Genomic DNA, 25334 nt, shown 5'->3' with positions numbered 1-25334 from the left:
TCTCTACTTTATTGGGTTCCTGACCTCATGCTGAAAACCCTGTCCTAACTGTCCCTCCCTAACATTTTAAACTGATTTTTGTATTTCTACATTCACTTCAGTACATCTATTGGGACCTAAAATAATTCATAATCTTAATCCTTGGCTCAAATACAGCAAAACACACACACACACACACACACACACACACACACACACACACACACACTTTATTGATTGACTGATTAACTGATCAACAGATTAATGAAAGATAAAATCCAGAGTTTCACACAATTTGGCCTAATGCTCTATGACTCAGCCAAATTCCCAGGCCCTATAATTCTCTTTACCGATTTTCTATCATCTCAATTTGAAGCTCATAAATTTTAGTCATCACTCCCTGCCTAAGTGGAAATCCACTTCAGAGGTCATGCTTTGACTAGGTGCCATTGCTTTTGACTGGTAAATCTTGCTATTCCCCCAAACATTTTTCCAGGTTATTAATTAATTAGGTTTTGGATTGCTACGACCAAAATTCTCTATCTGGTTTCATAATTACCTATGAGATCAGTCTCTAGTCACCTAAACCTTATGTTTATTGTATTCTTTAATGCTTATAAACAGCCAAACCTGAGCCTCTGACCTCTGCCTGGAATGATTTAAATATATGAATATATCTGCATTCAGGTAAGTTCCTCTTTGGTTTTCTGATAATGAACACAGCCTGTCCATTCCATCTCTTAGCTGTCTACCAGCTGTCTTAAGCCTCTTCTACCACTGCACTGCTGCACATATGCTACAATCCACATTCAAGTTTCAAAAGGTCAACTTTCTTTTCATGGAAAGAACACACTGTGATTAAACCTGATGTAAGTGAGGGAACCAACCAAAACAAAAGAGGAAGACCGTTTTGTGCAAAGATCATCAGTCCCATGGTTATTGGTTCAGATTTCATCGGTACTGTGGGAAACAGAGAGAACAACAAAATAGACACAAGGAGGCAGACTGGGAACTAGAATGTGTAGGTACAGATCTGGATCCCAGAACTTTGTGTTAACACTGACTTTAACAGTTGGGCTGGCGGGGATCAAGATATTTAAGTGTTGGGAAGTTGTTAAGCTCATGGTGCCAAATTTAAAATTTATAAACTTTGTAAAATGTGAAAGTTTCATTATTACAGGTAGCACCCTGCGTCTCAGTGAGACAGTTATTGTTAAATGTCAGTGTGACAGAACCTAAAATCACCTGGAATATGGGCCTCTGAGCATGCCTGTGGGGTATCATCTTGATTACATTAGCTGATGTAGGATCACCCATCTTGATTGTGAATGGAACCTCCAAGTTCCCCTAGACAGAGGATCCTGGTCTGTATGAAATGGAGAAAGCATTCTTTCACACCTCCACACCCCTTTTACTGAGGATACAATGTGGCAAGCTCTGCCAAACTTCTGCCAGTGTGACTCCCCACCAAGATAAACAACGTCCTAGAACATTCTCACTTAAGCTTCTTTCTGGAAGCTTTGCCCCAGGCACTGGGTCCTCCCTGAGGCGGCCGATTGGCTGGAGTGTTGGCAGGGCAAGACTTTGTCTTGCAAGTGTAAAAATTGCTTTCTACATTTCACCTGTCTTGTCTCTAAGTTACTCTGAGGCCAGAAGCCTGTTAATAGACTATTGACAAGCCTATTGACACTAACAATACTAACAAGCCTATTGACACACTATTTTAAAGCAGCAGGGGATTGAGTAAAGGATTAATCGATAGGGCTCCTTTCCTCTCTTGCCCAGAAGCCTTGCCTCTAGATGGCCAGGTAGGAGGGAGGTTTGGAGCAATTAACTTTTATTGAAGCAGGAGAAGAGAGTCACATTTGCAAAAGGAAAAAACTTTTACACAAGCAAATATGCATTAACGCATATACATTCATAAACATACACTCATGCACCTTCATACACCTCTGTTGGGCCCAGCCATTTGTCTAACCAACTTACATACTTACAAACACATACTTATACTTATGTACAAGTGTGTATTTTTGATGGAAAGAGCAAAAGCCTTCACAAGCAGGTTTCATTGAGCAAAATGCAAAAGGAACTCACTCATTCTGGATGAAAAACAAGCTTTATTGCTCAAACAAAGGGAAAACTTCTACCCTTTTATTTTAAAAAAAAAAAAAGCCCCATCTTTGTTAGTAATAAGAAACTTGCTGCTACAAAAAGAACCTGTCTTAAGAACCTGATAAAAAGAAGCCTACCTTCTCTTTCTGCTCTCTCTGCAACTCTCTCTTAAGCTCTGGTATATCCTGCTGTGTTCGGTTATCTCTTCCGCTTCTATCTTGCTTCCACTCTGTATCTCTTCTGCCTCCTTAATTCTGCTCTCTCCTTCTGCCTAGTTTATGTCATTAATCCTAGTTCCTTGTACTTTTTCAGACATGATCATATGTTACTCCAAGCAGCCTCCTTCAAAAGTTCACAAAAAATTCAAACATAAGTTTAAATAAGAAGCTCCCACAGAGATATTTACATGTGCTTCCATTAAAACTAATTATCTAGGGGGTTTGGGATTTAGCTCAGTGGTAGAGCGCTTGCCTAGCAAGCGCAAGGCCCTGGGTTCGGTCCCCAGCTCTGAAAAAAAAAAGAAAAAAGAATAAAAAAAGAAAAGACTAATTATCTAATTAGAAATTTATTATCTGTTATTACATCCACCAGTTTGTTGAGACTTTAAAACTATAATTCTTAGGTCTAAGTTAACATTGAAGTTTTGTATAGATAAACCCAGTCAATATTTCACATTGTCTTTGCACCTACAATAAACTGTTCATTTCCACTTTATGAACTTTAGTTAATGGTTTTGCGGCCTAAAGGAATGTGTTCCTAAGTGGTAAGTCTGTATCGGTGCCTGTTTTCTATCTTAGCTTAATTAACTCATAACACAAGAAGCCTGGCAGAGTCCTAATTGCAGTTTTCTTTCATATTACAGAAGGCTCTAATTACAGGCCTTATTGTAAAGGGTTCAATAATTACTAATATAAATTTAGAAATTCTTATAGAATCATCATTAGGAATTAAGAAATCATCTATTTGTCTAAATAGCATCAGTACATCTTTGTTGATATGCAGAAAATCTGCCCAATAGGGTAGGCTAATGACCAGGGGGTGTTATATTAATTTAATAATGGCAGGAAAGACACATCAATAGCAATAATCAACCCTGAGACATCATCTCTCGGGCCTTGCCTCCAAGAGCTCACCCATTGCAGTTCATGGTAAACCATCTCAGGAAAATCACCTGTCAGCCTTTAGCCTCTCCTAGATGGCTCCTTACAGCTTCTTCTGTCAGACACTTTGCCTCTGTAAGATGTACAGTAACTCATACACTCAGTTACTAAAATGGCTGAGGAAAGAGAATTACAAGTATACAAAGACGTACTTGGGAAACTTAAGAAAATGCTGTCTCCAATTACAAAAACAGAGAAGAGTATAACTTAGTGGCAGAGAGATTTCAGAACAGGTGTAATACCCTATGTCCAGTCCCCAGCACTAGGGGAAAAAAATCAGTGGCAAAAAAATACTGTAATCTGTGTTCTTTATGATAATAGATTGGTTTCATGAATTTTTGAGAGATATTCTATAAATAAGAAAACCTTAGTAGGCAACATTTCTTTTCTGGTTCACTTTTTTCGTGGTAATAGTACATCATAATTCAATGATGTTAAATAAAAAGATCAGTTAGTTCAACTCACAGTCCATCCCACTGACTTTCCCTTAACACGCTATCACCCTGTGTATGTGTACTGAGGGCCTGATGAAAACTTCCCACTTTGTCACATAGAGTAGTAAAAATACTTGAATGACTGAAGGTAAAATTAATATTTTTACTTTATCACCAAAGATATTCCTAAGTTAAGAGCCACTATCTCTCCACCAGTGCATAGCAGGGACTGAGAAGACGGCCACTGACACAGTGGTGGCTGCTGTAGCTTTAGCAGCTGCTCAGAACTAGCATGTACCCAACCCTTCCTTGATCCATGAATGTAAATGTCAGTATGATGAGAAATAAAGTCTTAGCATTATGGAAAACACAGATTTACTCTTGCAAGTCCTCTGTGTTTTGGGAACCCAGGCCCTGCAGAAACCTGTAGAACAGACTTTACAACTGCTGATCTCTGTGAACATAAACTAAGACAGGTTCTGCAGAAATGGGAAAGCAAGCCTGGGTAAGTGAGAACTTTTCAGCAGGATCCGTGGGCCTTAGTGATGATGTTTAGATGTGAAATACAAGTAAAAGGTGTCTTGTATCATACCCAATACCCTAGAACCTATAACTAGAACAATATCTAAAACATATCATGTTATGTATCATCTTTCAATTGTACAAGTATTTTTTACTATTCCATGTGACAAAGTGGGAAGTTTCCAGAAGGCCCTCGGCTACACACACAGTGTGATGGGGTGTGGAGGGAAAGTTGGTAGAATGGACTGTGAGTTGACCTAACTGATCTTTTATTTAACATCATTTAATTGTGGTGCCTATTTCCATGAAAAAAAAATCCAATATGGTAAAGGTAAAGACACAAACCACCTTCTAGAAAACAGAAACAAGAGGCTACATGATGCATCAATAAGAGCTGGGTGATAGTGGCACTCCCCTTTTCAACCCAGGCAGGCAGATCTCTAAGTTTGAGGCCAGTCTGGTCTACATAGTGAATTCCAGGACAGCAAGGGCAACACAGAGAAACTCTGTCTTGAAAAAAAATGGTGGATCCACAATGAACCTGCTTATACATGGCTTTAAAGACACTTTAAAAATATTTTTAAACCAGAAAATTTGTATGTACCTGTTAATCCATCACCCAGGAAAATGAGACAGTAGAGTGAGTTCAGTGTCAGTCTAAGGTCTTGCATAACACTCTCTCAAAACAGAGACAGATAGAAATTATAGTTTTCCTTAATGAAATGTTACAAGGAGCAATTGTTTGTTTAGAAGCAACAGTTGAGAGTGTGTAAGAGTCAGCTTTCCACCCCCCCCAGATCTCTTGTTGATTTCTAGGTTGAAAAAAGTGCTATTATAAATCTAGAAATAATCAAAATAGGTTTCCCTAAATTCCTACCTAGACTTAATAGCAAGTTCTTCCTACAGTGGAGCCTGAGACTTAAAAAACACAAAGCGAAGCCTTCTGTGAGCATGGGCTTCATGACAAAAATGACAAGCTTGGCTGACACACTGGTATGTCTCAGTGGAAAAGATAGCATCTTGACAAAGCCATCTGAAGTCATCTGTTATTCCTAGGACATATTAAGATCTCTGGATACCAGCCTCCTGGAAGTGAGTTCCATAGGCCACTGGTTTCTTCACCCATGCTATTACAGTAGATCTTATCCTTTCTGTTCAGTCATATTTCCACATGCTTCAATAATTCCAGCCTAGAAACAAAGGTCCATAAGACCCCTGAGGAACTGAGTCACAGGAGCCAAGCCCTCAACTATGTGGTCCTGATGCTATCTGTCTTCAAGTGCAGTGTCAAGATGGATTCAATTAGGTATCACCACCAGTGTCTACTGCAGAATTGACTGCTTGCTGACTAGTAGGTGGAAATCTTCATGTTTTTCAGAATGTGATGTGGACTGAGAATATCCACTAAAATGAATGATAAAATCCATGAACACAAAAGTTCAGTTTGAGGATGTGCTCAGTTGGTAGAATGCTGGCCTAGCAACGGATGGACCCTGGGTTCAGTCCTTGACCATCTAGAATTCAGCACTCAGGAAATGAAGACAAGAGGAGAGGAAGTATAAAGTCCTTTCAGCTGTATAGGTAGTTTAAGGCAAGCCTACATGAGTCCTTATCTCAAATTTAAAAAAAAAAAAAAAAGCAAATGATCGGAAATATTTAAATGTAACCAAAAACAGCACATGGAAATAACTGTAGAAGAATAGAGATGCTAAGTTTGGAGGATACTTTTTAGTTTCTGAAATACTTTAAAATTCAAGTTTTATTATCTTGACATACACACGCATATCACATATTACTTTTTGACTGGGTTAACTAGGAAAGAAATATGCTTGTTGAGTTCATGTTGGAATAACTAATGATACTTGTGAGATAACAGTCAGGTTATCTTCCAAATCCTTTTCTTGTGAATCAGTGCTGAGCCATGAACCCTTAAACATGAACACTGAGTTTATTTTCTAATAACTTTTACCTTGTTAGACTACTGTCACTCATCCTGTCTTAATAATTTCTGAATTAATCATTATTTGGTGTTTCTGTGCATGTAATAACCTAGGACTGCACTCTCTCCCTACCTATTCAATATAGTACTAGAAGTCCTAGCCAGAGCAACGAGACAACAAAAGGAGATCAAAGAGATATGAACTGGGAGAGAGGAGGTCAAGACATTACAATTTGCTGATGATATGATAGTATACATAAGCGACCCCAAAAATTCCTCCAGAGAGCTCCTACAGCTGATAAACAACTTCAGCAAAGTGACTGGATATAAAATTAACTCAAATCAGTAGCCTTCTTCTACTCAAAGGATAAAAGGACTGAGAAAGGAATTAAGGAAACAACACCATTCACAATAGTGACAAAAAATATTAAACTCCTTGGTGTGACTCAAATCAAGCAAGTGAAAGACCTGTATGACAAGAACTTCAAATCCCTGAAGAAAGGAAGAAGACCTCTGAAGATGGAAAGATCTCCCATGCTCATGAATTGGCAAGATTAAGATAGTAAAAATGGCCATCTTACTGAAGGCAAGCTACAGATTCAATGCAATCCTCAACAAAATTCTAACTCAATTCTTCATTGAGTTATAAAGAGCAATTTGCAAGTTCAATTGGAATAACAAAAAACCCAGGATATCAAAAACTATTCTCAACAATAAAAGAATTTCTGAAGGAATCACTATCCCTAACCTCAAGCTATACTATAGAGCAATAGTGATTAAAAAAAAAAAAAAAAAAAAAAAAAGCCTGCATGATATTGGTACAGAGACAGGCAAGTAGATAAATGGAACAGAATTGAAGACCCAGAAATGAACCCACACATCTTTGGTCACCTGATCTTTAACAAAGAAGCTAAAACCATCCAGTGGAAAAAATACAGCATTTTCAACTGGTGCTTGTTCAACTGGCAGTCAACATGTAGAAGAATGCAAATTGATCCATTTTTATCTCCTTGTACAAAGCTCAAATCCAAGTGGATCAAGGACCTCCACATAAAACCAGATACGCTGAATCTAATAGAAGAAAAAGTGGGGAAGAGCCTCGAATACTTGGGCACATGGGAAAACTTCCTGAACAGAACACCAAAGTCTTATGCTCTAAGATCAACAATTGACAAATGGGACCTCATAAAATTGAAAAACTTCTGTAAGGCAAAGGACACTGTCATTAAGACAAAATGGCAACCAACAGATTGGGAAAAGATCTTTACTAACCCTACATCCAATAAAGGGTTAATATCTAAATTATACAAAGAGCTCAAGAAATTAGACTCCAGAGAACCAAACAACCCTATTAAAAATGGAGTACAAAGCTAAACAGAGAATTCTCAACTGAGGAATTTCACATGGCTGAGAAGCACTTATGGAAATGTTCAACACCCTTAGTCATCAGAGAAATGCAAATCTTTTTTTCCACTTGGCCCATAATATGGGACGATCTCTTGGTATGTATAAGAGGAGCACACATTTTCTCTTTTGCTTAGCACTTTAATAAGGTACCCCATGGTACTAAAATAACAATTTTCCACATCCCCAGATTCATTATTTGTAAATTAACACCCACAACAAATGCTGGAAATGGTGTGAGGAGAAAAGAACCCTCACTGGGACTGCGAACTGGTACAGCCACTTTGGAAATCAGTGTGAAGAATTCTCAAAAGGCAAAAATTAAATCTAACCATGAGACCCAGCTATACCACTCCTTGGCATGTGCCCAAGGGACTCCACATCCTGCTCCATTTGTTCATCCATGTTTATTGTGGCTCTATTCATGATAGTTGAGGAGTAGAAAGAACCTAAATGCCTTGCAGCCAACAAATGGAGAGTGAAAATGTGGTGCATATAAACCATGGAATGTTTAGCTGTAAAGAGAAATGAAACCATGAGAATTTCAGGTAAATAGATGGAACTAGAAAATATTATACTAGGAGAAGTAACTCTGATGCAGAGACACAAGTGTTTCTCTGATATTTATTCTGCTCATTTGTTGTGTTTGCTTATCTGTGGCTCCTAGCTAGAAATCTTCAGATGTGAGTATATAAACTAGAGTGACTGCAGAAGCCAGGAGAGTAAAAAGAAACATGGGATGGAAAAAGAACTCTGTCCAAGTAAATAGCAGGACATGAGTGATATAAAGAAGCAAATTGAGGGACTTTAGCTTGGAAGAGGGAGGAAGAACATTACAGAACGAGATAGAGAAGTGGCATTACGGGAGGAGTGGGGTGAAGGAGGGGTAAATAGCACTAAGGATGTTTAAAGTAGACAGGAAAATACTATTGGATGTTGACCTAAAATGCCATACTACTTTGGGTGATAACCTAACAAAACCCCAGTATCAGGCATGAGAAACCTTCTTGAATTGTTGGTTAGGGTATTCCTGGAAACTCCCAAAACAATATTGGATATTACTGTTGTCCTTGGTTGCCCTGAAAGAGATGAAGGTAAACTCCTATTGATAAATATATCACACACTTCGGATGCAGGACTTGGAGCAAGTGATCTTGACCTGAACCATGAACCTCCTCCCAATAGTCTTCTTAGGACCAGAGGTGCTGTGAAAGCTTCCCCATTGTGACACGTATACACCACAGCAATGGCCACCGTGCAAGCTATCCCTAAAGGGGCAATAGTGTTATTCATATATTGGCAGAAGCCAACAGCTCTCTAAATGGGCTTAAGACTTAATAATAATCAAAATGTAAATAATGTGTGTTACTAGAAACCTAGCCAATTACCAAGGACTAGTGAGGTACAGATCATACAACTGCCTCTTCACTAGACCATCGTAATTCCTAAATGCATGTGAAACATATCCTTATACCCTCAAATAAGTACACGTCTAACCCCTCATCAAAGAAGCTTCCCTTTGCTGAAAAAAAAAAATTGTTACAGAAAACCACAACTAGTCATAGTGTGCCAAGCAAGCCTCGCTGGATTCATCTAGAAAACAACTCCTACGCTGAAGTCTTGGAGAACATTTCAGAAGAAAAATGGAAAGATTCTGAGAGGAGGAAGACGAGAAAGCCTCCTGCAAAACTGTGACCCCTAGAAATGACGAGGAAGCCGCACCCATAAAACTAAAGGAATGGCTCTTAAGCAAAATTTGAACGATGACAGCACCCGTTGACTTGCTATGATGGTTTGAATGAGAATGGTTGTTAGAACCAATGTTGGGGTTTAAATCTCGGCTCGTGCCCAAACAGCCCACCAAGCCAACATGGTTCCACGTAGAGAGGTTTAATGAAAGAAGAAGAGGAGAGGAGAGGAAAGGCCGGCCATGGGCACGTGGGAGAAGTAGGGGGATGGGGAGAGAAGGGACAGGGACAGAGGGGAAGAGAGCAGAAACCAAAGAGCAAGGAGAGAGCAAGAAAAGTAAGAGGGATAGGAGGAGGCAAGCAGCCCCCTTTATAGTCAAGCGCAGCTGGCTGTTGCCAGGCAACTGTGGGGCGGAGCATATCTGGCTGTTCCCAGGTAGCTGTGGGGGTGGAGCTTAGACAGAATACCAACAATGGCCACCTCAGGTGCATATGTTTAAATGATTGGTCCCAAGTTGATGGAACTGTTGTTTGATAAGGATTAGGAGTTACGGCCTTGCTGGAGATGGGCCACTAGGAGTGGGCTTTGAGGGTACAAAATCCCACACCATCCTATTTAGCTCTCATTCTCTGCCTAGCGACTGTGGATCAGATGGATCAGGAGTAAACTCTCAGCTACAGCCCAGTGCCGTGTCTGTGGTTGCCATGCTCTTCTCCATGATGATCATGGACTTAACTCACCTTCTGAAACCGAAGCATACCTCAATGAAATGTTTTCATTCATGGTGTCTCCTCACTGTAATATAAAAGTAACTATGAGTGGCAAGGGTAGCACAGTTAACCTTAGAGGCAGTGTTGAAGAAACAAAAGACCCTACTACCCACAGCAACAGAAGTACCCAGATACACCCAATGTAAACATAGAGGTTCAGGACATGCAGCAGATCTGTGCCGGTGCCTGGGAAGTTCATGTCCCCAGGGAAGCAGGATAGCAGACAGCTGCATACTTAAACTAATTTTCCAAATCAAGCATACAAAAAAAAATCAATGGAAAGAGGATTTGAATCCACACTCATGGTTGTAGGGAAACCTGGACTGGAAAAGTCTACATTAATCAATTCATCGTTCCTTACTTTCTTTGTTTGAGTTTCTATCACTGTGACCAAACACCAGTTGGGGAGGAAAGGGTTTATTTAGCTCACACTTCTAGATCACAATCCAGGACAGGAACTCAAGTAGAACTAGAACCTAAAGGCAGGAGTTAATGCAGAGGCCATGGAAGAGTGTACTGCTTACTGACTTGCTCCCCCTGGCTTGCTCAGCCTGCTTTCTTATAGAACTCAGGACCACCAGCACAGGGATGACACTACCCACAGTGGGCTGAGTCCTCCCTCGTTGATCAATAATTGGCAAAATGCCTTACAGTTGGATCTCTTGGAGGCATTTCCTCAACTGAGGCGGCTTCCTCTCTGATGACTGTAGCTTGTGTCAAGTTGACACACAAAACCAGCCAGTACAGATCTGTATTCTCCAGAGTGTCCAGGTGGAACAATAAAAGTTTTAATCAAAGAAGATAATGTTCTGTGGCTGCTGACTATAGTCTATACACCAGGGTTTGGAGATGATGCAATGAATAACAATCATTGCCGGCAGCCTATTATCGACAGCATTAATAATAAATTTGAGGGCTCTTTAAAGAATCCTCAAGAATTATTGTGCAGAATCTCAAGTGCATAGAAGTCAGATGCCTGATAACAGGGTATAATGTTGTTTTTACTTCATTACTCCTTCAGGACATGGACTAAAACCATTGGGTACTGAGTTTACGTAACGCTTGCATGAATTGCACTAATTGCCAGAGCAGACACACTAACACTAGTGGAATGCTAACTGCTTTGTTTACTTGTCTGTTTGTTTGTTTGTTTGTTTGTTTGTTTTTATGTGCAGTCGTGAGGTCCAATTTGAACCTTTTCCAGGGCCTCTTGAACAAGACTCACAGAGGCAGTGGTCAGTATAAAAGCAAGAGTTTAATCATTCAGACATGTCGGGGTCATACCACTTCAAGGGGAGATGACCCTGAGCAGACTCTAACAGAGAGTTATATACCTTGTAAACAATTGGGGCAGAATTTAAACAATTGGAGCAAAATTTGCATAATGGTAACTAGGCAGGGTACTATGGTCATTAGGTGGAGTGAAACAACCTTCAGATCGGACTCAATGTACTGTTCAAGCATTTCCCAAGGGGCATGGGGACTTTGGGAAGCCACAGGTATCTTTGTGTGACAGTTTGGCTTGTAGCTGTTCCAGAAACTAAACTAGCTTTTTTTTTTTCTTCCTGGAAAGGAAGGGTCCTTGTGCTCAGAGGTTTGTGATGGGAATTTTCCCACTGGCCCAGATTGGCCCCAATTCTGGTTCTTTCATTGTTTGGTGTTTTGCTTGCATGTATATCTGTGTGAGAGTGTCAGATCCCCTGGAACTGGAGTTACAGACACTTGTGAGCTGCCATGTGGGTGCTGGGAATTGAACCCGAATCCCCTGGAAGAGCAATCACTCACTGCTCTCAACCACTGAGCCATAAGAGAAAGCAAGGGCATCGCATTAAAATATACAAGTTTCCAGAAAGAGATGATGAAGAAGAAAATAAGCTGGCTAAGAAGGTACATGACCATTTATTTACCTCCTGCTGTGGTGTACAGTAATGCTATCGCCAAGCTAAATTAGCTGGAAGTATCAAGAAGGCAGAGTCCTTAGGGTGTAGCTGAAGTTGAATATGGTGAAGATTGTGATTTTACAGTAAGAAATACGTTGATAAGGATGCACATGGAGGGTGTGTACGCACTAATGATGCAACTGTGAGAACTTTGGCAGCAGAAAACTAGCAGCAGTGCCTTACAATGGAGTGGATAACAACCAGTAAGGACAAGTTACTACAAGCCATCGAGCACAGGAGGGAAAAAAAAGAGGGGGAACATGTCGCTGACAATGGAGAAGGAGGAGATGGAGCAGATATTTGAGATGACAGTCAAAGAAAATGCTCAAAAACTGAAGGACTCTGAGGCAGAGCTCTAGCAGCGCCAGGAACAAATGAGGAAGAACTTAGAGGCACAAAGAATTAGAGGGAATTAAGGGGAAAGAATTAGAGTTTGAAGAAGAGAAAGCCAAGTGGGATACTCAGCAAATAAATTTCTTGAAGAACCCAAGAAAAGAACAAGAAGAAAGGCAAGTTCTTTAAAACTCTAGTAAGCCCCAGTTGTGTACCACTTACCAATACACAGCTTGGACATGGGTGTTTGCTGGATCCAGGAGGCCAGTTCACACCAATTTTATCCATAATGATAGATTTAGCATGACGAAAAAAAATTGTTGTTTGTTGTTGAAATTAAGATGCCTTGAATTATCTAGGGCATTGTGTACCTAGAAATTAACATCCCTAAGTACTTTTCTGCATTTTCCTTTTTTTTAATTCAAAAGATGTCTTCAGCTTAATACATGAAAACATTTCACTCTTGTGCAATCGTGTTCTGATAGTTCGTTTACAGAATATTCTAAAGCAAAAGGACTCTAGAAGGCTTCTGACAAATCTCCATAATAAAGTGCAAATCACACTTTTCTATGATAACACGGAGGCGTCATTTGATACAAGCCACATAATAATGTATTTAGTCTAACGCACAGAATTTAGTGCTCTTTTAGCCAGCATCTCATGACTGCTTCATCTTTATAATAACATTTAACTTAGATATCTCCATATACTGCCCTGCTAAGATAGCATGGTAGCAACCAACCATATAGTAGCAACCAACGAGGAACATCACTTAAGTCCCTTTTTATGCTATATGCTAAGTATCAGGAGTAGAACTCATTCGAAGATCATTTCTAGGCAAACTGTGAAGCTAAGGACCAACCTGTTACCACCTGTTACTAGAAACAGGAGTCATGGCCTCTTGAAGAGGAGAAACAAGTCATCGTTCTGCATTTAGCTGCAGCCATATGTTGCGTATCTGCTCTTTTTTTTGCTTACATTGTAAAAAAACAAATCATATAGTAAACAATGTTGTGACTTAACAGGAAAAGAAAAGAAAGTAGGGGCTGGGGATTTAGCTCAGTGGTAGAGGGCTTACCTAGGAAGCACAAGGCCCTGGGTTCGGTCCCCAGCTCCAAAAAAAAGAACCAAAAAAAAAAAAAAGAAAGAAAGAAAAGAAAGTAGTTAAGGCACTTCCCAATGTGAAAAATAGAATATCCTTTTTTTTTCTTTTTCTTTTTTTCGGAGCTGGGGACCGAACCCAGGGTCTTGCGTTTGCTAGGCTCTACCACTGAGCTAAATCCCCAACCCCAGAATATCTTAATAGTACTAAAATTTTAGTTGTAAGATTCATGTAATGCAGAATTTGTAGCTCTGACAAGATTCATCCACAGAGACGCTAAAGTGACCCGCTGTTCCAGCCCCCTGCTTCCCGATGCTGTCCAGAGACTTGCTTCCAGAACAGCTTCAGGAATTGCTGCTAATAATTTGGAAATGGTCATAATTTTGAACAGAGTGGAAATAGGTGGGATGAATTACTATATTTAATCATAAAGTATAGCCACAATCTTATATTGGTAGAGACCTTCATAAATGATGCAAATTGAACTTGTAATTTTTATATTGGTACAGAATTTATAGATTGATACATATTTAAGGTTTTTATTGGTATAAATTTCTTATATTGATACTATTGTTTCTCTTAGTTAATCATTGTGCCTATGCAATTCATTTAAGAACACAAGGCTTAGACCCAGTCCTTCTAATTATTGCTATTACAAACTGTTTAGGATGATTAAATAAGGCAAGTTAAGTTCCAGATAGTAAACTCATGATTATATTAGATTCTGATTCAATTATACTAAGGTGCTTTTTACAATATTCAAAAAGAAGTAGCTAAGAGTAGTCAAGGTTTAAAAGTTCAGATACCCGTTATATAGATAGATGTCTTCTAAAACATCAGAAATCCACAAAATATGACATGCAATATTAATTCATTATTAAAGATCGTTTGACTAAAGTCATGTGTGCTCCTAACAGAACTCCCTTCATGGTTCAAAGAAGAGATTGAATATCAAAACCTCCATATTGGGTTGGGGATTTAGCTCAGTGGTAGAGCGCTTGCCTAGCAAGCATAAGACCCTGGGTTCGGTCCCCAGCTCCAAAAAAAAAAAAAAAAAAAAAATCCTCCATATGGAGTTGCTCCACTGGACAAAAAAATTACCTTAGTTCATCTACAGACCAAAAATACTATCCAGGAAAGGACACAAAATGTAGGATAGTCCACAGCTTAGCTCTGCCAAGACAGAGTAAGCTAGTCCTTCATAGTTCCTGCCTCATTCAAGGTCTAACGATGGTTCTGGCCAGAAGGTTGAAGACAGATGCTTCAACATTTTGAGGGATAGGGGACTATTCAGGTAGTCAGCTGTCTCTACAACTTGCTTAAGTTTTGGAAGCTATGTTTTTGTGCTTCCTATATATTTGTGTAATATTTAATTTGTTCTAGGATTTCTGGTGGAGTTGAAGACTAATTACAGTCTCATAATCAAACTTAAGGTGTTTAGCATTGAGGAAGATGATCCAGATTTGAAAGAACAGTTTTCAGATGATAATACAAGTTAAAGTCAGAACATAATTCGGGTAGAGTATTGTAAACTCTTTAAGTCAGAATAGGTGTATCTATCTAAATTGTCAAATATGATAGATTAGATGTTAATTATATATCATACTTATAATTTACATAATTGTTATTGTTGTTCTCAATTTATGCCTAAGATAAAAGAACCTTTTTGATTGGACACAAGGGGTAAGATATTGGGGGTTTGATTTGTCTTTACATGGGAATTCACATGTTCACTGCAGGTGCCTGCCAACAGTTGGCTTTCTGATGGGTCAATAAAGAGCCAGCAGCCAATAGCTGGGCACAGGGAGAGAGGTGGGACTTTTAGGATTAACGGGTAAGAAACACAGGGGAGAGGAAAAAGGGATTCCACCGTGAGAGGGGCATAGGACATGAGGAAGCAGTAGGGTGAGCTGGACAAAATGTAGGTGTAAAGAAAAAGCAGCCCCATGGGAGTGTTGCCCAGAAGGAAACAGGGCAGCAAAAACAATATATAGATTTAGAAAGTGTTAATTCAGGAATATCAGAGAAGAGTGTGTGCTAGCCACAGGAAGGTTCAGAAATACCCAACCATTGAACTAGTTGAGGCTATTAAATATAAAGGTTGCATTTGTTAATCCAGAGCTCTTGGGTGAGTGCAGGGGTGGGTATGGGTGCAGGGGTGGGTGAGGGTTCAGAGGTGGGTGCAGAGCTGAGCACACACCCGCCAGGAGCATAGAGTGACTTTTAAATATTTACCGCAACATTACTGTTCATCACCAAAGGAAGTCAGAACAGGAATTTATGTAGGGCAGGAGCCTCAAGGCAGGAACTGATGGAGGCCATGGAGGAGTGCTGCTTGCTCCTCATAGCTTGTTCAGCCTCCTTTCTTATAGAACTCAGAGCCACCAGCCCAAGGATAGCACCACCCACAATGTGATGGGACCTCCTTCATCAATCTTTTTAATTAAGATGATGCCTTACAAACAGAAACTTATGGAGGCTTTTTCTCACTTGAGGATCTCTTCTCTTTGATGACTCTAGCTTGTGTCAAGTTGACATAAGACTAATCAGTATAGGACACATCTATTGTCCGAGTGGTAAGAGTCTGCTGGCTGATATAATTACAAAGGAGTTCATATTATAAAGTCTATTTGCTAAATGAAGTATTTTAAAAATTATCTGAAAACACCAATCCCTGGGAGCTATCCCTCTACCTTATTAACTTTCTGAATTAAGGAGACTATTACAACATAATCATGCCATCTCTCTCCATGAGAATCTATTTGGCAGCCTGTCTAAGTATTCCCAGACTGCTGATCCAACAAAGCCTGGAACATCAATACTTAAAATTAAGCCTCTGAATTAAATTCTCAAGTGAAGTAGAAAGACATGAAAGGAACAGTCTCACCCTATCCATGTGCTATGACAGGAGCAGTAAGTGTAAAATTTGTTTTCCATCTCGAATTCAAGACAAAGATTTCCCTGCTTAATCTTGGTCCCTCTTCTTCGTCCCATTTTTTTTCTCATCAGTAAATATCATCAACTAAGTTTCTCCAAAGGTCTCAATTCCGTCCTCCACAGTGAATCCTGGATATCAATATAACCCCACTGTAATATAAAAACATATATTTATAAACCAAATGTGAAGCATACATCTGTTTTTAAGATTGTATAGTCCTCCATATGTAAATTCAGGTTCATTTATGATTATATATGACCTGTCTTACACCTATGCATCTATATGATTTTCCATGGGTTCGCTTTATATTTTGGAGTTGAAATTACTGGTGTTTCTTAGAATTTCGTTTCAATTTTAGATTTAGCTTTTATTTTCTGTATTTTGTACAATGAATATTATGTTAACTGTATAAGTAACTAGAGGGTTTTATAAATCCATATAGCTTGAAGTCTGTATTTTTCTTATGTATCAAATACAGGAACCTGCTGGTGTAGATTATTTTCAGATACCCAAAAGTACACAAATATCTGCACTAACAGTGATTTCTTTTTCTGCTGTCTCTTTGTTTTTATCAATAATGAAATTGCATGCTAGTTTTTAGGTGAAGCAATTATCTTGTTATGTTAATCAAAAAATAAGAGTGACAATATAGGATGTCATGAGGGCTTTTAGGCACAGTCTAAGTTACACAGACAAGCCCTGAGTGTCCATGATCTGAAATGCTAGTGATTAGAAGGATTGAAGACTTCAGAGTTTTGTTAGACTGTGACAGAGTCAGACAAATATTTCATATGCGTAATGAGGCAATTAGGGAATGGAACTCAAGTCTAAACATCAAACACACACACACATACACACACACACACACACAAACACACACACATGCACACACACACAAACACACACACATGCACACACACACACAAACACACAAACACACACACATGCACACACAAACACACACATGCACACACACGTAGACACACACATGCATACACAAACACACACACATATACACATACACACACACACACACACGCACACACACACACACACACACACACACACACACACACACACACACACACACACACTACACATAGCTCCAAGGATATTCTATGTAATATTTTCAGTAATTTTGTATACAGAACAAACTTTTTTTTTTTTTTTTATTAACTTGAGTATTTCTTATGTACATTTTGAGTGTTATTCCCTTTCCCGGTTTCCGGGCAAACATCCCCCTCCCCCTCTCCTTCCTTATGGGTGCTCCCTCCCCATCCTCCCCCATTGCCGCCCTCCCCCGACAGTCTAGTTCACTGGGGTTCAGTCTTAGCAGGACCCAGGGCTTCCCCTTCCACTGGTGCTCTTACTAGGATACTCATTGCTACCTATGAGGTCAGAGTCCAGGGTCAGTCCATGCATAGTCTTTAGGTAGTGGTTTAGTCCCTGGAAGCTCTGGTTGCTTGGCATTGTTGTACATATGGGGTCTCGAGCCCCTTCAAGCTCTTCCACAAAACAAACTTTCATAATGCAGGATTTTTTCTACTGAGGTCATCGTGTTGATACCCAGAAAGTTTCAAGTTTGTGAGCATTTTGAATTTGTGATTTCAGATTAAAGGTCTTTTACTTGTATCATGTCTAAAGTCATCACCAAGATGATTAGAGTGAAGGATATGAGGAAAGAGAGGAGAGCGGCACTAAGCTCAAAGTCATATGTAGCCACTTAAAATCTTACTTTTGGTTGACAGCCCTTCCATGTTTCCCATTGACCAAACCATTCAAAACAATCCACTACACTCTCCTTCCCCGGAACTCTTCAGATGTTGATTACAAAACACGTTTAGAACTCAACCCAACATTTGTATGCTGTGTTTTTTTCGTGTGTGTTAGACCAGCCTTTCTAACGAGAACATAACCAAAGCAAGGTCAGATAATATCATGCATGAGCTCCTGACACAATGCTGTGTGCAGAGTTAGCCAGTTCCATTGGCACAGGCATGAGAAGATGGTATCTTCACAATGGAGTTTGTTCAGTTACACTCAACTCATGAGACATCCAACCGCCTAGTAACCTTGCACTTAAACCTGTGCTTACACCTGCACTGGTACCTGAATCCACTCTTTCAGTCATCTGTCGTGGCATGTCTGACAGTGATAGTGATGTGCATAACCTGTTGTTCTTTACAATAATTACGTCTTATCCGATCACATGCATGTTGTTTAATTAAGCATGAGATGCTTCGTTTAGGAGGTACGTATGAAAATCAAAACTGAAAGATAAATTTAGAGCAGGCTTTCTTGACATGTGTTTTTTTTTAATAATAAGGGGTTATTAAAATACTGTTTAAAAAGCAGGGGGAGGACTAGAAGATAGTGTGCTTGTGTGAGTTCCAGTTGTGACATAAGGATTCAATCACCAATATTACAAAAAAGGGATGGGGTGAATCCATGGTTCAGCAGGTAAAAAGCGCCTAGCTAGCCTTGTCACATGAATTTGATCCCCAGAAACCACATGGTAGAAGGAAAGAACCATGAGTCTCCATCACTGGAGACTCAACTGTCATGTGATGTTTTCCTGGAAGCTATCTCATGAGAAGACACGTGCGAGGGTGTTCTGATGATAACAGAAAAGTGATGTTTTTCTGGAAGCTGTCTGGTGAAAGGGTATGTAAAGTTTTGCTAGAGCAGACGCCTGAGAGAACTCGTGATGTTTGGAAAGAGTATAAGTATAACCCAACAGAGAGTGGAAGACATTGGTTCACCTTGCTGGTCTTCGGTGGGCTTTGCTGATGCTGGGCTTCACTGATGATGCTATTGCATTGACTAATTTTGCTTTCTTCAGTGATCTTCGCTTGTTGTGACTTTGTAGAGAGAAGCACACCAAAGAACTTCTGGTGGTGCCCCAGCTGTTTCTTGCTGCTTTGGTAGACTTGTACCCAGCCACTGGATCCACTTGGTTTCTTCATAGCCACTGCTGCTACTTTGTGCTTGTTGTTTTGCTAGTAGACTGGACGGCAGGCAACATAGATTGGAATTGCCCCCCAAGGAACTACTTTTAAACAGGTCCACATCTCCTTGTCCTATTAGCCATTTTCCCCTCTTACCTTTGGGCAGTGGGCTATAAGGGAGGTTAAAGCGTTTAAGAACCTTTATTAAAGTAGGCTTTTAAAAGGTTAAACCTACAGAACAAACCCCTGAAAGGTGTCTTTTGACCACTACACATGTGCACACATGTGAACACACACTCAAACACACTTAATGTGGGGGTGGGGGGGATGACGATCATGATGATTTCCATGGAAGAATGAGGATGAAGATATTTCAGCAATTCTTGGGGATTCACATTGAAGCATTGAGCTGAATTTTGACTAGTTTACCATTTCTCAACCAAATTATTTTGTTGTGTAACATTTTAATCCTACAAACATGCTTTAGGGAGTGCAGATTACAAAACTCATAATTCCATTCCCTCTTTCTTAAAAGTCATATCACACTTTGTTGGTAAGTTACCACCATATGGTCTAGGTGTTAACTAAAACATCTAAAAATACTAAATCTTTTGTGTCTACGGTTATCTCTTTGACCTGTTGTGCAGGTCTTGCTAAACCTTCAGAGTCTAAGGAGCCAACCATACACCCTACATATCCTGAAGTTCTGAACTGACTGAGAATCATTTCGTTTTGGCTGGTAACCCTCCATTGGCTCATGTTTCTCAGATGCTGTTGCTTTTCCCCGGGTCAAGAGTAGTAATACTTAAACCTTCTACCCAAGAATGCATCTATCCACACCCAAGGATGCTTTAGATTGCACAGTGACACTGCTTACACACAAGGAGGGGAGCGATAGAGAAGAACGTCTATTCTGATAAAGAACAAAATCCCCGGCCACACTTAAAATATTAAAACCTGATTTGCAGCCGCCTCGATCACCCCTGCAGAAAAACCAGAGAAAGACAGCAAAAGCATCGAGCTGGAATAGGGTTCCGGATGCCATAGCAACGGCATATTCCGCGGTGGCATTATGTACCACCTGGCATGCTCCTAACTAAAGTGTAATATTTTATCTCAGGATTCGCCAAAAATGGGACAAAGCCCAGACATCACATAGACAACAATCACATTAAAGCAACCTGGCAGTTGGAGCATAAAGCATCCATCATTTTTATTTTCCTAATAATGTCTTCTGTGCTACCAGGTGTTAGCACCACATCAAGATTTATGAGTAGAGCCAAACTTTGAGGCATTTGAAAAGTAAAAGAAAAAAATGTGTGTATTGCAAACCTGCTAAGAAGACCTCACCGAGGGGTTGGGGATTTAGCTCAGTGGTAGAGCGCTTGCCTAGCAAGCGCAAGGCCCTGGGTTCGGTCCCCAGCTCCGAAAAAAAAAGAAAAGAAAAGAAAAGAAAAGAAAAGAAAAGAAAGGAAAAGAAAAGAAAAAAAGAAGACCTCGCTGAAATGTATTTCAGTAAGAAACCCTAGGTAAACCTTCAGCTTACGGAATCCACAGAAGGCCTGACACAAAGGAACCGTAAAGGAAGACTGGCTATGACCTTGAACCAGACAATGTGTCAGTACTCTCCTACCTCCAAACACAGGGCTTTCGTGACAGAGATAAAGGGCATTTCACGGCATTAGTACAGAACCGTCCACAAAATAAAGGTCTTGATAATTTTCTACCCTCTTTATCAAAATTAGCCCTTTTATGATTTAGACAATTTAGAAAATTGTAGGCTTAAATTCAACCCCCCTCCAAATATTGATATGTATTCAATAAGCATCCATTCACTGAGAATGTGTTGTGTATAGAATACTACAGATGCTATGAGCCATATATACATTGTCAATCAACAAACATCTGCAGCGCTCTTCTTTAAGAATACATGGAGTTGGGGTTGGGGATTTAGCTCAGTGGTAGAGCACTTACCTAGGAAGCGCAAGGCCCTGGGTTTGATCCCCAGCTCCGAAAAAAAGAACCAAAAAAAAAAAAAAAAAGAATACATGGAGTTCACACGGCTTGCTTATTTTGAAATAAGCACAGACACACATCCCTTGTTTGGAGAATGTAAGAGGGGAGTGTGTCACTGTCAGGCAGACATCATACGAGCCAAGGCACCGTCTGCCAAATTGTGTCTCTCTACTGCTTCTGTGATCAGAGAAGCACATGCGGAAATGGTCCACATCACTTTGTGTTCTTGAGTCGGTCCATCAAATCCCCAAGCCCTGCTAGCCAGTTAGACACGAAGTCCAAACGGAAAAATTCTGGTATGTGCCAGGGAGTTGGGCTGTTGATTACCCTAGCATAATTTTGCCTCTTTTGTCTGATGAAAAAAACGATCATCACTTTAAGCACAAAGTCCACGCCACATTAAATGCTATTCTACCTTTGCTTCAGCACAATTTCACCGTCAAATGTCTTTAATTTCGCTTAATAAGGAAGAAAATGGTGTGTCAGAAAGGTAAGACAACTTGTCCGAGAGGAAAAGGACTGAACCTCAAGTCAAACCAGGCTCCAGATCAATGCTTTCCCTCTGCCCATGCAGCCTACGCCTGAGAAATATTATAGTCACATTAAATTTTGAAAATATAGAACACAAAACCATGATGAAGCAATTGCATAGTTTCCACCAACAAAACTCGGTTTATAAAAATATTTCCGTAAACACAAGTATAAAAAAAACAATTTCTAGATCTGCAATATGTCATGAGAACTTTAATGAGCAGTTTGTGGACTCTGCAGACCAGATTTGGTAGCTTACTCATTGTCACAATACTCATCCTGCCAATCCAGGAGCATGGAAGTTCTTTGCATGGTCCTGTGTCACTTTACAATATCTTCAAGTTGCCTCGTAGAGGTCTTTTTGCTCCTTTAGGTTGATTTCTTCACTGTTACTTTGTATATTTATTACAGCTACTATTTTTTTTTTTGGTTCTTTTTTTCGGAGCTGGGGATCAAACCCAGGGCCTTGCGCTTCCTAGGCAAGCACTCTACCACTGAGCTAAATCCCCAACCCCTATTACAGCTACTATTAATGATTTGTGTTTTCCTAATTTCTTTCTCTGAGAGCTCACTGTTGGTATGTATATTGATTTTATATTCTGAGACTTTACTGTAATTAGCGATTAGATGTGAGAGTTTTCTAGGCAGGAAGACCACAGCTGTAAATATGACAATAGCTGACCTTGAGTTCTACTACAATGTTATAATGACAGAGGCATCATGATACTGGCATAAAAACAGACAGATCAGTATACGGAATAACCCAGAAGTAAACTGGCAAGCCTGCATCGACCGACTTTTTGACAAAGATGGCAAAAACATACAGTGGGATAGAGATTCAACAAATGGTGCTGGTAAAAATGGGAAACTAAGCATCTACCTACAGAAGAACCAAATTAGATCCCTATCTTTCACCCTGTACAAAATCAACTCAAAGAAGATCAAAGACCTTAATTTAAACTCCAAACATCTAGAGGGAGTATTCCTCAAGATGGTGGGCTAGGAAAACACTCTGAAAAGAACCCAGGAGCCGTCAGGCTTGTGAGATACTCGTTCCTCTCCCACAGGCCCAGCTCCAGATCCACGGTTTTGAAGACACCTTTCCCTGGTCCAGTTAAATGGCTCACTCACCAGCTTTACCTACCCTAGCTCTGTTCATGCAGCTCCTGCACTGGCCCAATCTACGGAAGGACAGATTCTCAAACCAGACACACCGCGGATGAATAAAATACACATTCCCAGGTCAAGTTATAAAAGCAAAAACTGCATTAATGATGAGGCCAGCCAGTCTTTCATGAAAGTTTTTCCTAATGAGAACTGCCAAGATGAACCCCAGGACACAAAATTTAAAAGAAAAATTGATTTAAAAAAAAAAAAGATTGCCAAAGAAGTCAAGTAATTTAAGTGGACATGAACAAGCACTTTATTTAATTACAAGAGCATAACCAGAAATGCAATTTTGATGTTTAAAAAAGCATAAATACTGGGCTGGAGAGATAGCTCAGCAGTTAGGAGCACTGACTGCTCTTTCAGAGGCCCTGAGTTCAATTCCCAGCAACCACATGGTGGCTCACAACCATCTGTAATGGGATCTGATGCCCTCTTCTGGTGTGACTGAAGACAGCTACAGTGTACTCATATACATAAAATAAATAGATAATTCTTTTTAAGAAAGAAATGAAGGAAGAATAAGAAAGGAAGGAAGAAAGAAACAAAAAACAAATACACAGCCAACTTACATGACATTTGCAAATCAAATTCGACAAATAGATAGAACCATCCAAGAGACAATAAAATGAAATGAGAGACTTAATATCCCAGTTAGAACTTAGTTGAACAAATCAAGGAGAATATAGAATATGATGATTTGAATATAAAGATAAGAAGATTTAGACCAAATGAGCAGAGAATGATCTTTAAAATGTTTAAAGCATAAGACATGAGCATTGAGGAAATGTGGAACACCATCCAAAAATATCAGATCTTTGTAATCTCAGAGGCTACGCTCATATAAAGCCTCGCCAACGTGACTATCTGAACATGAGGTGAACAGGAGAATAAAGCAAGACACGCCAGAGTAAACAAAGAAAAACGAGGAGGTCTCATCCCTCCAGAGGAGGTCTCATTCCTACACAGGGAACTACAAGAAACTAAGGGCTGGGAGAAGTGGTGCGTTCCCCTGGAAGTGCACGTCAACCGGGTAACCACCGTCAAGCGGTCAGTGATGAAAACATTCATCCAAGATTGGTGCCTAGACCAATCAGCATCAGAGGGGCTTCCTACAGTAGCTGATGGGAGTTGATGCAGAGACCCAGAGTCAGACATTAGGCAGAGTTCAGGGAGCCCCTTTGAAGAAGGGGGAAGGGGAGGGATACCGGACTCAAAGGCCCTCACAGAGAGTGAAGCGGCAATCACAAAGCCTGCGTGGGTCCACACTAAGGCTTCTGCATATGTAGTTATGGATAGCTTAGTGGTTTTGTGGGACTGTCTCTGACTCTTTCGTCTGTTCTTGGGACCCTTTTCCTCCTACCGGGTTGCCTCACCCAGCCCTGATACGATGGTTTATGCCTAGTCTTATTGTGACTTATTATGCCTTATTTGGTTGATATCCCTGAGAGGCCTGCTCTTTTCTGAAGGGAAATGGAGAAATGGATCTGGGGGTGGGGAGTCTGGGAAGAGTGGAGAGAGGGGAAAATAGCAGTCTGGATGTATTATATAAGAGGATAATAAAAATGTTTTAAAATAAAAAAATAACATAACAAGTAATATAACATATATTGTATAACATATAACATATATAATATATGTAATAACATGTAACAATAACAAGTAACATTATACAGATTGAGCAGGCTATACTTAAGAATATATGTGTACAAACAGCATATACACACGTAACTACAATAATGAAAAATAGGCCAATAATGAAAGAAGGCAAGGAGGAATCTATGGGAGGGTTTGGGTGGAGGAGAAGGAAGGGAGAAATGATGTAATTATAGGATAGTCTCAAAAGTAAAACAAGAAAAGATCAAATCTTTAAATTAAAGACACGAACGAGGAAAAAGAATCCCGGGACAATGGCAACAAGATGATAGATGAAAACACCCATAGAGGTACAGGAGGAACATAGAATCCCGACCTGACAAGACCAGAAAAAGGTCTCCCCAGGACATATTATAGCTAAAACGCTCAATATACAGAACAAAGAAAAACACTGAAAGCAAGCCGCTAAAGAAAAATAGTATGAGTCACAGTACACGAGACAGACCCCAAGGTTTCCTGCTGACCTACACATGCACTGTGGTGCACACATGCGCCGTGGTGCACGCATGCGCCGTGGTGCACGCATGCGCCGTGGTGCACGCATGCGCCGTGGTGCACACATGCGCTGTGGTGCACACACGCTGGTTCTCACACCCGCACACAAAGATGTTCTTCAAAGTCTATCTTCACCTCAATACAATATTGGTGCAAGCTGTCATTTTCACTTTGAATCTGTAACCTTCAACTCTGAATG

The 25334-nt window shown here is 40.0% G+C and overlaps 1 pseudogene; it reads left to right on the top strand.

Annotated features, from left to right (window-relative positions):
• Window positions 1-4529: 4529 nt before the first annotated feature.
• LOC116890130 overlaps window positions 4530-25334 on the top strand; it is a 38593-nt pseudogene continuing 17788 nt past the window's right edge.

Source organism: Rattus rattus, chromosome 1 (genome assembly GCF_011064425.1).
Source record: "Rattus rattus isolate New Zealand chromosome 1, Rrattus_CSIRO_v1, whole genome shotgun sequence".
Lineage (NCBI taxonomy): Eukaryota > Metazoa > Chordata > Mammalia > Rodentia > Muridae > Rattus > Rattus rattus.
The sequence above is the reverse complement of the archived record's forward strand: the minus strand, read 5'-3'. Positions and strand labels throughout refer to the sequence as shown.